The following is a 12071-nucleotide window of genomic DNA, read 5'->3' on the forward strand; positions in this document are numbered from 1 at the left end:
GTCTTGATTTTCATGACAGGTAACAAGTGAGCTGCAGACGTGGCAACGACCTGTCTTCTGACCTCCGTATCACACTGTCTTCACCTGCAACTTCCCATCCCCTCATTCCCACAGTCCTGGCAGGGACAGGTCTTCCCTCCCTCCCACACTGGCCGTGTGTTGGCAAGTCAGCCTTCACCCCCTCACAGGTACCCTGCTCCCACCTTTCGCTCTGTGACCCTTCCATGGCACTCTGGAGCCCCCAGGCAGATGCTAGAGAAGTGCAGACATCTGGGGCCTTCCCTGTCTCCTGCCTCTGCTCCAGCTCGGCCACTGTGCCTCCGGTCACCATGCTAGCACAGACTCGCCTTCGCCGGACTCCTGGGGTCATGAGTGAGTCCCCTCCTCAGGCTCTGCATTCTTCTCCACACCAGGATTCCCTCCCCACCCTGCCACATGTCCTCCTTTCAGGAAGTCCTTGTCCTTTCCAAGGATCACTCTTTGCAGCCAAGTCTCCCAAGAGGACATGGCCTCCTTTCCCGAGACCACAGCACTTGCCATGTCCCCGGGGAGCATCTGCGGAACTCACTGTCCACCCCAGTGGCCATCTCAGCCTTCCCACTGTGTTTCTGGTCCCTTTCCTTGACACGGCCATGGGAGGCCAGCCTCCCTGGCCAGGCCTGTCCCCAGGAATGCCACTGCTCCTCTCTTTCCTCAGCATCCCTGCCTCAGCAGTCCCTCTCTAGTGCAGATGCTCTCCTCCCGAGCTGATCCTTCATGCTCAGGGTGATTTCTACGTGACTCCGTTCCTTCTCTGTGCCTGTCACCACTTTCTCTTCCGCTGCCTCCCTCCTTCGCCTTTGAGAAGGTGGCCACCTTACTCCCTTTGTTTATTTGCCTCTGAGGCCCTGGGTGAGGGTGCTCTCCTCCAGGGACGGTTCCCCTTGGCTCCTGCCACGTGTGCGGAGCACCGTCAGTCTGGGAGGACCTTGACCCAAATCCTTGTTTTTCCTTCAAATACAGCTTGGTTGGTTTGGTTTTTTCTTCTAGGAGAGGCCCATGGCCCATTTTTCTATTGAGTGACTTATCCGGATGTAGGGCCTTGTAGGAGCTATTTATGAAGTCTGGAAACTAATCCCGCCTTGGTTATTAATCTGCAATAATATATTCAAAATAAAATAATTTATGACTGGGTTTATTTAAAGTTTTCATAGATGCATTTACACTATTACACTGGTCTTTATTCTTGTTAATTGACAGGTGCATAAATAGTGGCCCAGGATGATCCTTGAGTGAAGACACAAGGAAAAAAATATTACTGAGATGAGCACTTGGTGGAGAGGGGATCCCGGACTTGATTTCTTCTTCTGGAATTACAGTTACTCTCCTGTACCTGATGTCACAGAGCTTCACCATGTTCCAGATCTTTGCCTTCAAGTTTTCACAATCGTGGAACGCTGAGGGTAACCATCTGTGCATGAAACAACTGCTGTTTGAATTCCCATGATGGGAAGTTTTGTTCTAAATCTGGGAGAAATTGGAAAATGTACCTCATGATTTCATAAAATTTAGGGTACGTGTACACATCGAACATAAACTTAAGAGGTGAATGTTGAGGGGCTATTATAATTCATGCACATTGTTAGAAATGACTGACCCCAACATCATTAAGGCAGAGACCTATCTGGGAGTTTAATGTCTAAAGGTAGACCCAGAGAAGTAAATTGTTACTTACTGTACTCTTTAATAAGTATAATCACGTCCAGTAAGAGTACTGTTAGCAGAAGGGACACAGCAGTGGAAGGGAAACATGAATTATAGACAAAACCAAAGGACAACTTTGCCTTTTTCACAGTATTTACATATGTCATGCCTAATACGTAGGATGACGTAATGGAGAGATATTCCTTAAATGCCTTTAGCATATCAGTCAGTACACTTTGTACTTTCAGCAACCCTATGTGACCTTGACCACACGGAAGTACCATTTCCCCAAATCATTTCCCCTGCAGTGCAGTTGACAGAATACAAAATATCTATGTGCACCTGTCAGAGTCAAGGGTGTGTATATATTATATAATCTGGAAAAAATGGCCAATATAATTCTGGCTCCTTGTCTGTACTAGTGTGAATATGCAGTAAATTCTCAACCATGATTTATGATAATGCAACTGTAACTGTCAAAAATAAAGGTTTGCTTTAGTTCTTTACCTTCCCAGGAACCCAAAGCTTCTGGTTTTTTAGGGGATTGAAATATAATGAGACAGTGAAAGTGAAGTGCTGCATCATTAGCTCTGAGATTGCATAAAAGTATATGCTTCATACAATTAATTTAAATAGCTTGAGAGCAAAACAGTTAGAACACAACTCTTGTGTATAGAACATAAGGTGAGAAACCAGGAAGCTGAAGTTTCCGGAGCCGAAATGAAAAATAGGTTATATGAAAATAATAAAATAAAAATATGACAAAACAAAATTTTTAATCTTAGAATAGTATGTTAAAAACAAAGAAAACATACTATAAGAAGTTATTTGTGGCATCTCTCTCTGTGTCTCCTCTCTTTTTTCCCTCTTTCTCTTACAACTGCTTGTTAGTGTCATCAAAGTCTTCAAACCTGTCTGTCCTTACTTTCCTCCCCTCCAAGTGGGACTACCTTCTTACTGTTCACATTACACCACCCAGAAGGTGCTGGTCTTTTGGAGCAATGAAATGGCTTCTACAAGGTGCAAATGAGGTGCAAATTTGGAGATGACACCCTGTAAGGATGGGGTGTCCTCCAGCGAATGTACACACTCAAAACCTATTATTGTTGTCTGCTGTCAGTAGGGACAATACATGATCCATGTATCTAAGTGTGGAATGACCTCAGTGACTATCACTCGCAGTGACCTACATGGGAATTCCTACCATCTGCCCACAAGATTAGGTTCTGTAGTTATACACTTGTGCTATCCAAGAAGGTACCCTTCAGCTATATTTAGCTATTTGTACTTAAATGTAAATTATTTAAAATTGTATTAAAAGTACTGATCCTCAGTCACACTAACCCCATTTCAGTAGTCAATAGCCACATGTGGCTGCTGGTTACCATATTGGACAGTGATGGCTAGACGTATTGGTTCCCAAGGTGACAATATTCCCATCAGAAGAAACAATAAGAGTCCAATTGAACTTTAAGCTGTTGCTCCCACCTGGGCACTTTGAGCTCCTCATGCTGTAGGACCAGCAGGCACAGAAAGGTGTTACCATCCTTGCAGGGATAATTGGTCCTGATCGTCAGGAGGAAGCAGGGCTTCTCTCACACAGTGGGAACAGTGAGGGATATGTTTTGCACTCAGGTTTTCTGCCTAAATATGTCTTAATAATCCCCTGCCTAAATTCTATGGTATATGGACAACTGTAAGTGCCACATCCTGAGAAGGGCACGGGGACCAGGGGCTCCTAACCCTCAGGGATTGAGGTCCATATTAGTCCAAAAGGTAAGTCACTGAGAACAGTAGAGGTGCGGGCTGAGACAGAGGCGACAATTGATTGCATAGCAGACAAGAGAGAAAATGATCATTACTATGGCTCAGAGGCCAGCTGTAGCAAAGGGCCCATAATTATCCACTATTCCTTCTTGTGTGAGCTTCTTTAGGAAGAGAACAGCAGGAATCCTTGAGGAGTTAGTCTCAAATCAGGTCAACTTTCTATATGAAGATAAGAGGTTTAACCGTTCCAAGAGATGGACTACAGTGGGTGGTGTGATGTCACCCAGGTCCCCCCTTTACAACTGAGGCACTCATTACCCAAGCTGCCAAGGGCATCAGTTTTTGATGACTCCCAGCCAAGGTCCTCTCCAGGAATTGCCCTCAGTTGATGGGAACTGCCTCTCTGGAATCAAGTCCCTTCCAGTGACTAGTCAAGGGGGCATTGGAAGGGAGCACAAGGGCATGATCCCCTCGCTTCAGTTAGGGTTATCTGCACGGCCTTCACAGCTGCTTTCTGTTTTCAAAAATTCCTGTGACCATTGTGCTCTGAAATGGCGGCAGATGTGAACGGCAGAATGAAATGCAACTTAGACCCTGAGATTTCACTAGGAGAGGCTTAAGCCGTGGGCGGGGGAATCTGTGTGCTTGGCCAGAAACTCTAGAAAGAGAGATTCCTGAGTACTTGAATTGGGCTCAGTCAAAAGTCAGAATCTCAAGTCTCCTGTGTCCTGATACTTGATTTAGAAAATGAGATAATCTCCATGACCCACTGTGTCAACTGTAACAGTAGTAAGAGGATGCTTTCATTATTATTATAGCAATATTTATGCACCGCACAGTAAGCCAGTGTATTCATGTACAAGTATTAGCCTCTGTGGTCAAAACTCATGGGTTATTTTAAAGTTCCACTGAGAAAATGCCTGGGACTGCCCATGGTTCTACAGCACTGCCTGAGGATGGCAGAAGCCATTCAGTACATTGAGGGGCTTCACCAACACTGGCCATTGGTTGGTTGTAGAGACAATAAGAACATTTGACTCCTGCAATAGCGCCCTCTGGAGCATTGGAGGATCAGGGCCAGCCTCAAGGATGACGACAACCATGAACAGTTACTGATCATTTCCCATGCCAGGGAGTGGGCTAGGTGCTTCAAGTTCATCACAGTTCTGTGTAGTAGAAGTCTTAGCCCTATTTTCTGAACCATCCATGAGCTGTTCCATTCAATCCTGAAGACAAACACAAGTGACTTAGTGAGGTCAGGAATTGCCAGTTTAATAAACACACACACAACAGGATGGACCAGACATTGTTTAGATGCTCTACAGATAATACCTGGCCTAGTCCTTGTAAATGCCCCAGGAGTTATGTACTATGCTGTACATGTTTGGCAGACAAGTAAAATGGAGTACACAGAGATTGGAAGCTTGCTCACGATCGCACAGCTATGAAGTGGCAGAGCCGAGGTTTATGTCCAGGCTGGCTGGCCGTAGAGCCCCTGCTGTCGGCTGTGTCCTTTATACCTAAGTCTGGCTAAACGAATCTCACTTCGAAACAAGCACATTGTTAATTATAAATTTTTGTTGTACACACAAATTTGCTCTTTGGAACCATATGGAAAGAAGTTCCTAAGTGGTCATAAACCCCTCTTTGATAATGAGCTCCTCAGAGCAAGGGTTGAATGCCATGTTCCCAAGTCCTGATGCCCACCATAAGCACTGGCACCCAGGAGGAAATCATGACATATTTCTTAAATAAAGTTTTACTCAAAGATCAAATAATCTTATTGTATCAACATTATTTGGGTTTCAATACACATAACAGGCTTGGGCCATGGCAATTGTGCGTAGGCACAAAAGGCTGCTGTGGAGGATGGTGGGCCCTGGAAATGCCTCCAGGAAAGGCCGTTGGGGTGCACTTGCCATTCTAGCTGCCCTGGGCAAGCGTTCTCCACACCAGTCATTTCCCTTCAAGGACTGTCCTATAGTGCTCCTTTTTCCAGCACTGGCCTTGTCTCCATCCTGGAGTGGCACACAGGGGACTGCCCCTGGCATTTTCCTGGGACTGCCTGATTCATGACACGGTCCAGGGCTCCAGCCCACCTCAGCCTCTTTCTGCTCCCACGTCCCTCCCTGGCCTGCCAGGGCGGTTCCGATGGATCCAGTGAGCACTCTCCTCATGCCTCCCCTCGGGCAGCAGATGCTCACCACGGCCTACATCCCTCAGGGACACCAATGCTCTCTCCTGCCCGGCTCCTTTCCAAATCTTAATGTGGGTCTTGGGGTATGCTGGGAACGGGGAAGCATCCTTCTGTACAATGCATCCGCCATCTGCTACAGCCTTTATTCTGCTCAGAATTTCTGTGTGGGGACTCCATGTCCCCAGCTGGTTCTGTCCGTGGCTGACAGGACACCCCTCCCCCACCTCTCTTGATCAACCTCAGAAAGCAAAACCTCCTTGTTACCCAGTTAAGGTGGTCAGTTAGTCTAAGGTTGGGCACTATCTGGGGGATCATAATCATAGAGATTTGTCACTCATTCACATGGCAATGGCTATTGTATACCAAACACTGGGAGATGCACCAAAAGACTACGTCTTCTGCTAGTTCTCCCTGAAATGCAATACCATGGAAGGGGATCCCTAACTGGGAAATTTCAATGAAAGATAACTGCATGTGAGCATCAGCCCCAGGTCCTGAGCAGGACTTAGTAAGGAGCCAGAAAGAGCCAAGACCCAAGTGGGTGAACTGAGGCTGTATATCCAAAGGAATGGAAATCAACAGTAGAAGGGTCACCAGCACTCCCACGTTAATCGCGACTCTCTTCACAATAGCCAAGAGCTAGAACGATCCTATATGTCCTTCCACAGATGATTGGATAAAGAAAATGTGGTATATATACACAACAGATTACTGCTCAGCCATAAAAAAGAATGAAATTCTGCCATTTGCAGCCACATAGATGAACTTGGAGGAAATATGTTAAGTGAAATAAGCCAGGCACAGTGAGAGAGAAAGACCACAGGTTCTCTCGCATATGCAGAAGCTAAAAACGTTGATCTCAGAGAAGCAGACAGTGGACTAGTGGTTACTAGAGAGAGGCGGGGGTAAGAGGAAGGTGACACAAAGCACAGTGTATCTTTGAAAAACTAGTCAAGATGATATTGAATGTTTCTTTTTCTTTTCCCCCTTTTTAAAAAAAGGTTACCGGTTAGGGGATCTCAACCTTTGACTTGGTGTGGTCAGCACCACACTCTCCCAAGTGAGCCAAGTGGCCATCCCTATACAGGGATCCGAACCCGTGGCCTTGGTGTTATCAGCACGACACTCTCCCAAATGAGCCACGGGCCAGCCTGATATTGAATGTTTCTGACACATGGAAGTGACAAATGCTTGAGCTGAGGGATGTACTAAGCATCCTGATGTGATCATTGCACACAGTATAAATCTACCCAATTATCATACCGTACTCCATAAATCTATAAAATGATCGTGGGCTGATTAAGGAAAATAAATTTTAAAAAAGAGACATAGAGTAGAACAGTGATTCCCAGAGGCAGAGAAAGAATGTGGGTAGGGGAGCACCAGGGAAATGTTCGTGACTGGTGCAAAGTTACAAAGTAACGTTTAGATAGAAAGAATAAGTTCTTGTGCCCTAGGGTGACAATAGCTAATAATATTGTATTGGATATTTCAAGATAGCCCGAACCAAGGATCTTGAATGTTATAACCACAAAGAAATGATAACTGTAGAGGTGACAGATGTGCTAATTATTCTAATTAGATCTTTAGACAATTTATGTATATATTGAAACAAGAAATTGTACCCTATAAACATGTACATTGAAAAAAAACCCCAGCATTAAAAAAAAAAAAAACATATTTTTTAAGAAAAGTTTAGGTTTATGGAATTATTGCAAAGACAGTACAGAGAAATCTAATTTATTCTACACCCAGTTTCCCCAATTACTGTCATCTTATGTTAGTATTTTACTTTTGTTACAATTAATAAAAGAGAAGACAGAAACAAGGACACTAGATGAACTTGAAGGCTCTGGTACCTATAGCCAGAAGAATTAAAGCCCAACTTCTATCCTGATTAACATAAATCCTCCCAGTAGGTATCTAATATCCTCCTCTTCCCTCACTCTGCAGAGCACGTGTGGTTCTCAACAAAAGAATTACCAATGACACCAAAAGGAAAGAAAATATATTATCTAAAGAGACAAGGAAAACATAGGAAATAGATTCAAATACAGCACAGATTCTGGAATTATCAGCCAGGGGATTTAAAATAACTATGTTTAAAAATGTTAAAAAAGGGGGCTGGCCAGTTAGCTCAGTCGGTTAGAGCACGGTGTTATAAAGCCAAGGTCAAAGGTTCGGATACCCATTGGACAGCGGCCAAAAAATAAACTTAGTAAAATAAAATTAAAATAAATTAATTGTTAAAAGACTTTACTGGACAATATAGACAACATGGAAAGACAGATGGGTAATGCAAGGATAGAGATATTATGTTTGGAAAGGTCCAGAGTATGGGAAACTGGACAGAACACAAGGCATGCTTTTATTTTCAATAAATAAACTAAAAAAAAAGAAGTGTTGTGGGCGAAATCTATAGATTTTAAAAGACTTAAGCAACAGAAACAATCACAATGTGTAGATCCTGTTTGCAAATAGGTTCAAAGAAACTCCACTGAAAAGAAGTATTTGAGCAGTAATTACGTGTGACACATAACTGGACAGTTGGTTATATTAATGACTTACTTAAATGTTTTGAAATGAAAACCACGCTGACTTTAAGTTTTATAAAGAGTAGATATCTTTAGAAATACGGGCTGATGCACTTAGAGATGAAATCCTATGGTGTCTTTGATTTGCTTCACCTTATTCCAGCTTCTCAGATGCAGAGGACGTAGGGGTATAGTTGAAACCAGACTGGCCCTGCACTGAAGATTGTTGATGCCGAATTTCTGGTATATATTGGGTTCTCTATACTATTTGCTGTAATGTGACATGTGCTTGAGACTTTTTGTCATGAAACATCTTTCTTACAAATATTATATTAAATTTCAAATCCTAAGTAAAATAGATCATGTTTTAGAAAAAAAAAATGTAGTTCAGCAATGAATTGGTTCATAAATGAAGAAAAACCTTTAGGCAAACAATGCAAAATAAAACCATTCTAAGCTCAATCCAGATTATAAAGTTCCTGAACAAGGCAGTTTTGCAGGTCAGTTCTGCAGTTATAACGGAAAACTCATCACCACCTTAAGTAAACATTTCTAAAGCATCCAAAAAGTCGGGCAATAATTCAACTCATTTTCTCAGGCTTCCTGTCGCCCATTCAAGTACCAGAAGAGGACACCACCTTGAAAAGGACACTTGAGCCAAGCTCACACGTAGAGACCAATATATTAATTAAATTAATGGCATAGTCAATACAGCAGTGAATTAATAGCTGTGCCTAAGGAATCAAAATGTGATTTATTGTAAGAAAATATTTTTAATTGTAATTTCCTACATTAACAATGAAGCAGAGGGAAAGTAAAACAACATTGGATCACATCAATGTGTATAGAAAAAGATTATGTAAGAAATTCAACACCAGTACATGGTTAAAAATTTTAGCAACATTACATTAAAAGGGGACTTTCAATAACTCAAGTTGCTAAGGAACGGTGCTGTCCGTGCTGTGGTCTTGTTCTAGGCTCGCGAGACTTGGAGAAGCTCTTCCCGCGTTTTTTCCCGCCAGGCGCGAGGACACGGCTGAGGCGAGGAGGCTGCCGCCATGGGCTTCCTGCAGTTGCTGGTCGTGGAGAACTTCAAGTCGTGGCGGGGCCGCCAGGTCATTGGCCCCTTCAAGAGGTTCACCTGCATCATCGGCCCCAACGGCTCCTCCGATAACTGGGCACCTCGGGGCGGGACCTGAACTCCTCCATCCGGCCCAGTCGGCAGCGCTTTGCCTGAAGTGACTGAGGGGACGTGTGGGCGGCCATGCAAACTGGACTGCGGGAGGCCCTGACCCAGCCGGGACTGCCCCACCCTTTGTCCCCAGCCCCAACCTCCACCAGCTCTTGGGCCGGGTCCTCCCCCTCCCCGCCCCCTCAGGCTAGTTTAGGTAAAACTGGATTTGGTCTTGGCTGTTCACATTCTTTTTGCTGTATGAAGACCAAAACTCAATATACTACTCCTCCATGACTAATTTAATGGGTGATATTTCATTTATATTCATTTGAACTCGTTAGATTTTTTTAATCTCACAGAATTACTGGCACATTCATGTAGATTTCACTAAGGCAATTGATCTTTTCCTGTTATATTTTAATTTAAGTGGTCATTCTTTTCATAATAATTTCCTATTGCCACCACCTGCCAAAACTCGATATGGTCCTAATTTGGGGGAGGAGTAAAGGAAAAATTTCGGTTTTAATCTTAACCTTTATGTTTTCCATTCAGTTAGATTCAGCAAATAGTTGTTGACATAAATCTAGTGCTAGGAGCAGAAGAAGATATGCAGACTAAGACAGCTTCTGTTCCTAACCTACAGGGAGTGTAAGAAAGTCACACTAGATACTCTGGTTTCTCTTCAGATTGTGTAAATCATTTGCCTTTTACTAAAGATTTCCATGGAGAGAAACAAATCTGAGTCTTAAACCAATTTTTTGGATCCTTGTTTTGACAAGGCTAGTTATGTTGTTAAAAGAGAGACTTTGACGATTGGATTTTCATTAGAGTTTTACTTAACTTTCTTATTGTTTTCTTACACTAAATAACTTAAAGTTAATTGACTGATAGTTTAACCTATATTCAAATTAGTTAAGATGAAAACTGTATGGTCAGTTTGTGAATTTATTTCATGAGCTTAAACTTGGGGGCAAGTGTTCTGGAAGCAATAGTTCCTTCCATTCTATTTGCCAGCTTTCCGATCACCCGCCTCTCTTACAGTCATCATTTCCATCTTTGTTAGGTCACCTCCTGAAACCATGTGGTGAAGTTGATTTTAATATATTGAATCCAACAGATACAAAATATTATTTTAATGTGTAAACAGTATAAAAGTTTATTAATGAAATGCTTTACTTAACAGAAAGAGAAAGTAACACACTAATTGAGATAGAAGGCCTGATAATAGTGGTTATGAAAATTTAAACAAGGAAAATAAAACATTTAATTTGGAGAGGTACAGATAGGGAAAGTTGTAGATCAGGAAAGATTTTCCACAGAAGATGGCATGTGAGCTGTACTCAAAAGGGTAGAGTGTTTTTCCACGGTTTTCTGAAAGTCTGTTTGTGCAACAGCTCATATTCCAAGCTGGCCAGCATGTAGTGCATATCTGGGAAAGCAATAGAGTATAACGTCGGGGTCCGCCCCGTGGCTGACTCCGGAGAGTGCGGCACTTGTAGCGCCAAGGCCGTGAGTTGGGAACCTATATAGGGCTGGCCGTTGTGCTCAGTGGCTGAGTGTGGTGCAGACCACACTATGCTGAGGGTTGCAATCCCCTTACCGGTCAAAAAAAGAAGAAGATTATAAGTTTGGAATCCCCAAATTTACTATACTTGGGTCAGAATTGCTTCTTTTATTGCCTTCTTTGCATAGGCCCAACACATTGCCATTTCAGAGTGTTAGCATTTGCTGGTCCTGGGGCTTAGAAGGCTTTTCTCCAAGGGTTTCATATGACTACCGACTTGATGAATTTTCCTACATCGTTGATAAATGCTCCCTATTACAGCCAGTATATTACCAATTATGCCAGTTCTACCTCCTTAATAGCCCTGTCCTCTTCCCTCTCTTCCCACTGCTATCACTTCACTTCAGGCTCTTATTATCTCTTTTTTTGGATTAATGCAGGAACCTGTTTGCTGAGTCCCCAACCTTCAGTCTTACCGTACTTTAAATCCACGTGGCATGGTTCTACCAGAGTAAACTTTATTTGTTCCCGCAAGAAAGAAGATCCATTTTCTTTTCGTGATAGATGAGGAAAAGGCATTTGACAACATTCAGTATCCATTTCCATCAACAAGGTTTTCTCTGAATGCTGGGATATTCAGCTAATTATATTTTCCCAATTCCCTATGTTGAATGTTTTACATTTCTAACCAGGAATGTGTTTCTTTAAAAAAGTTTTTTGATAATTCATAATGGCTGCTGAATTCGTAAAAAAATAATCTTTTATTATTACAAAAGCAGAATATATCTTTGTAAAGAATTAGAAAACAAACAAGAATAAATAAGTAAAACTGGGAGGGGAAGTGGGAGAGGGAAGATTGGATACGTGCATAAAGAATAAGTATGATTTGTAACAATGAATATGCTAATAAAAAATAAACAAAATTTTAAAAAGTAAAAAGATCATATTCTCACAATTCAGAGATTACTATTCTAATACTTAGGGCCATAGCCATAAAGACTCTTTTAATACAAACTTTTAAAAAATGAAAATGAGATTATCCAGTACATACTGTTTTCTGACTTATTGTTTTCAGGCAGTTATCTTTGCCTTTTTTAGTAAACGACCATTTCATCTGCTGCACAGCTCAAATTAAGATTTCCCAGCTGACTCCAAAATGTTCTTTGACCAAACCATTTTCCAAACTAGAACCACATATTGCATCTGGTTGTT

The 12071-nt window shown here is 42.4% G+C and overlaps 1 non-coding gene and 1 pseudogene across 1 annotated transcript; both read left to right on the forward strand.

Moving 5' to 3' along the window:
• The first annotated feature begins 9239 nt into the window (after positions 1-9239).
• LOC134368528 (structural maintenance of chromosomes protein 1B-like) overlaps positions 9240-12071 on the forward strand; it is a 40852-nt pseudogene continuing 38020 nt past the window's right edge.
• On the forward strand, positions 10022-10137 carry LOC134368742 (U5 spliceosomal RNA). The gene has a single exon (XR_010022453.1). It is a non-coding gene; the product is annotated as a U5 spliceosomal RNA (small nuclear RNA).

This window comes from Cynocephalus volans, chromosome X (genome assembly GCF_027409185.1).
Source record: "Cynocephalus volans isolate mCynVol1 chromosome X, mCynVol1.pri, whole genome shotgun sequence".
Classification (NCBI taxonomy): Eukaryota; Metazoa; Chordata; class Mammalia; order Dermoptera; family Cynocephalidae; genus Cynocephalus; species Cynocephalus volans.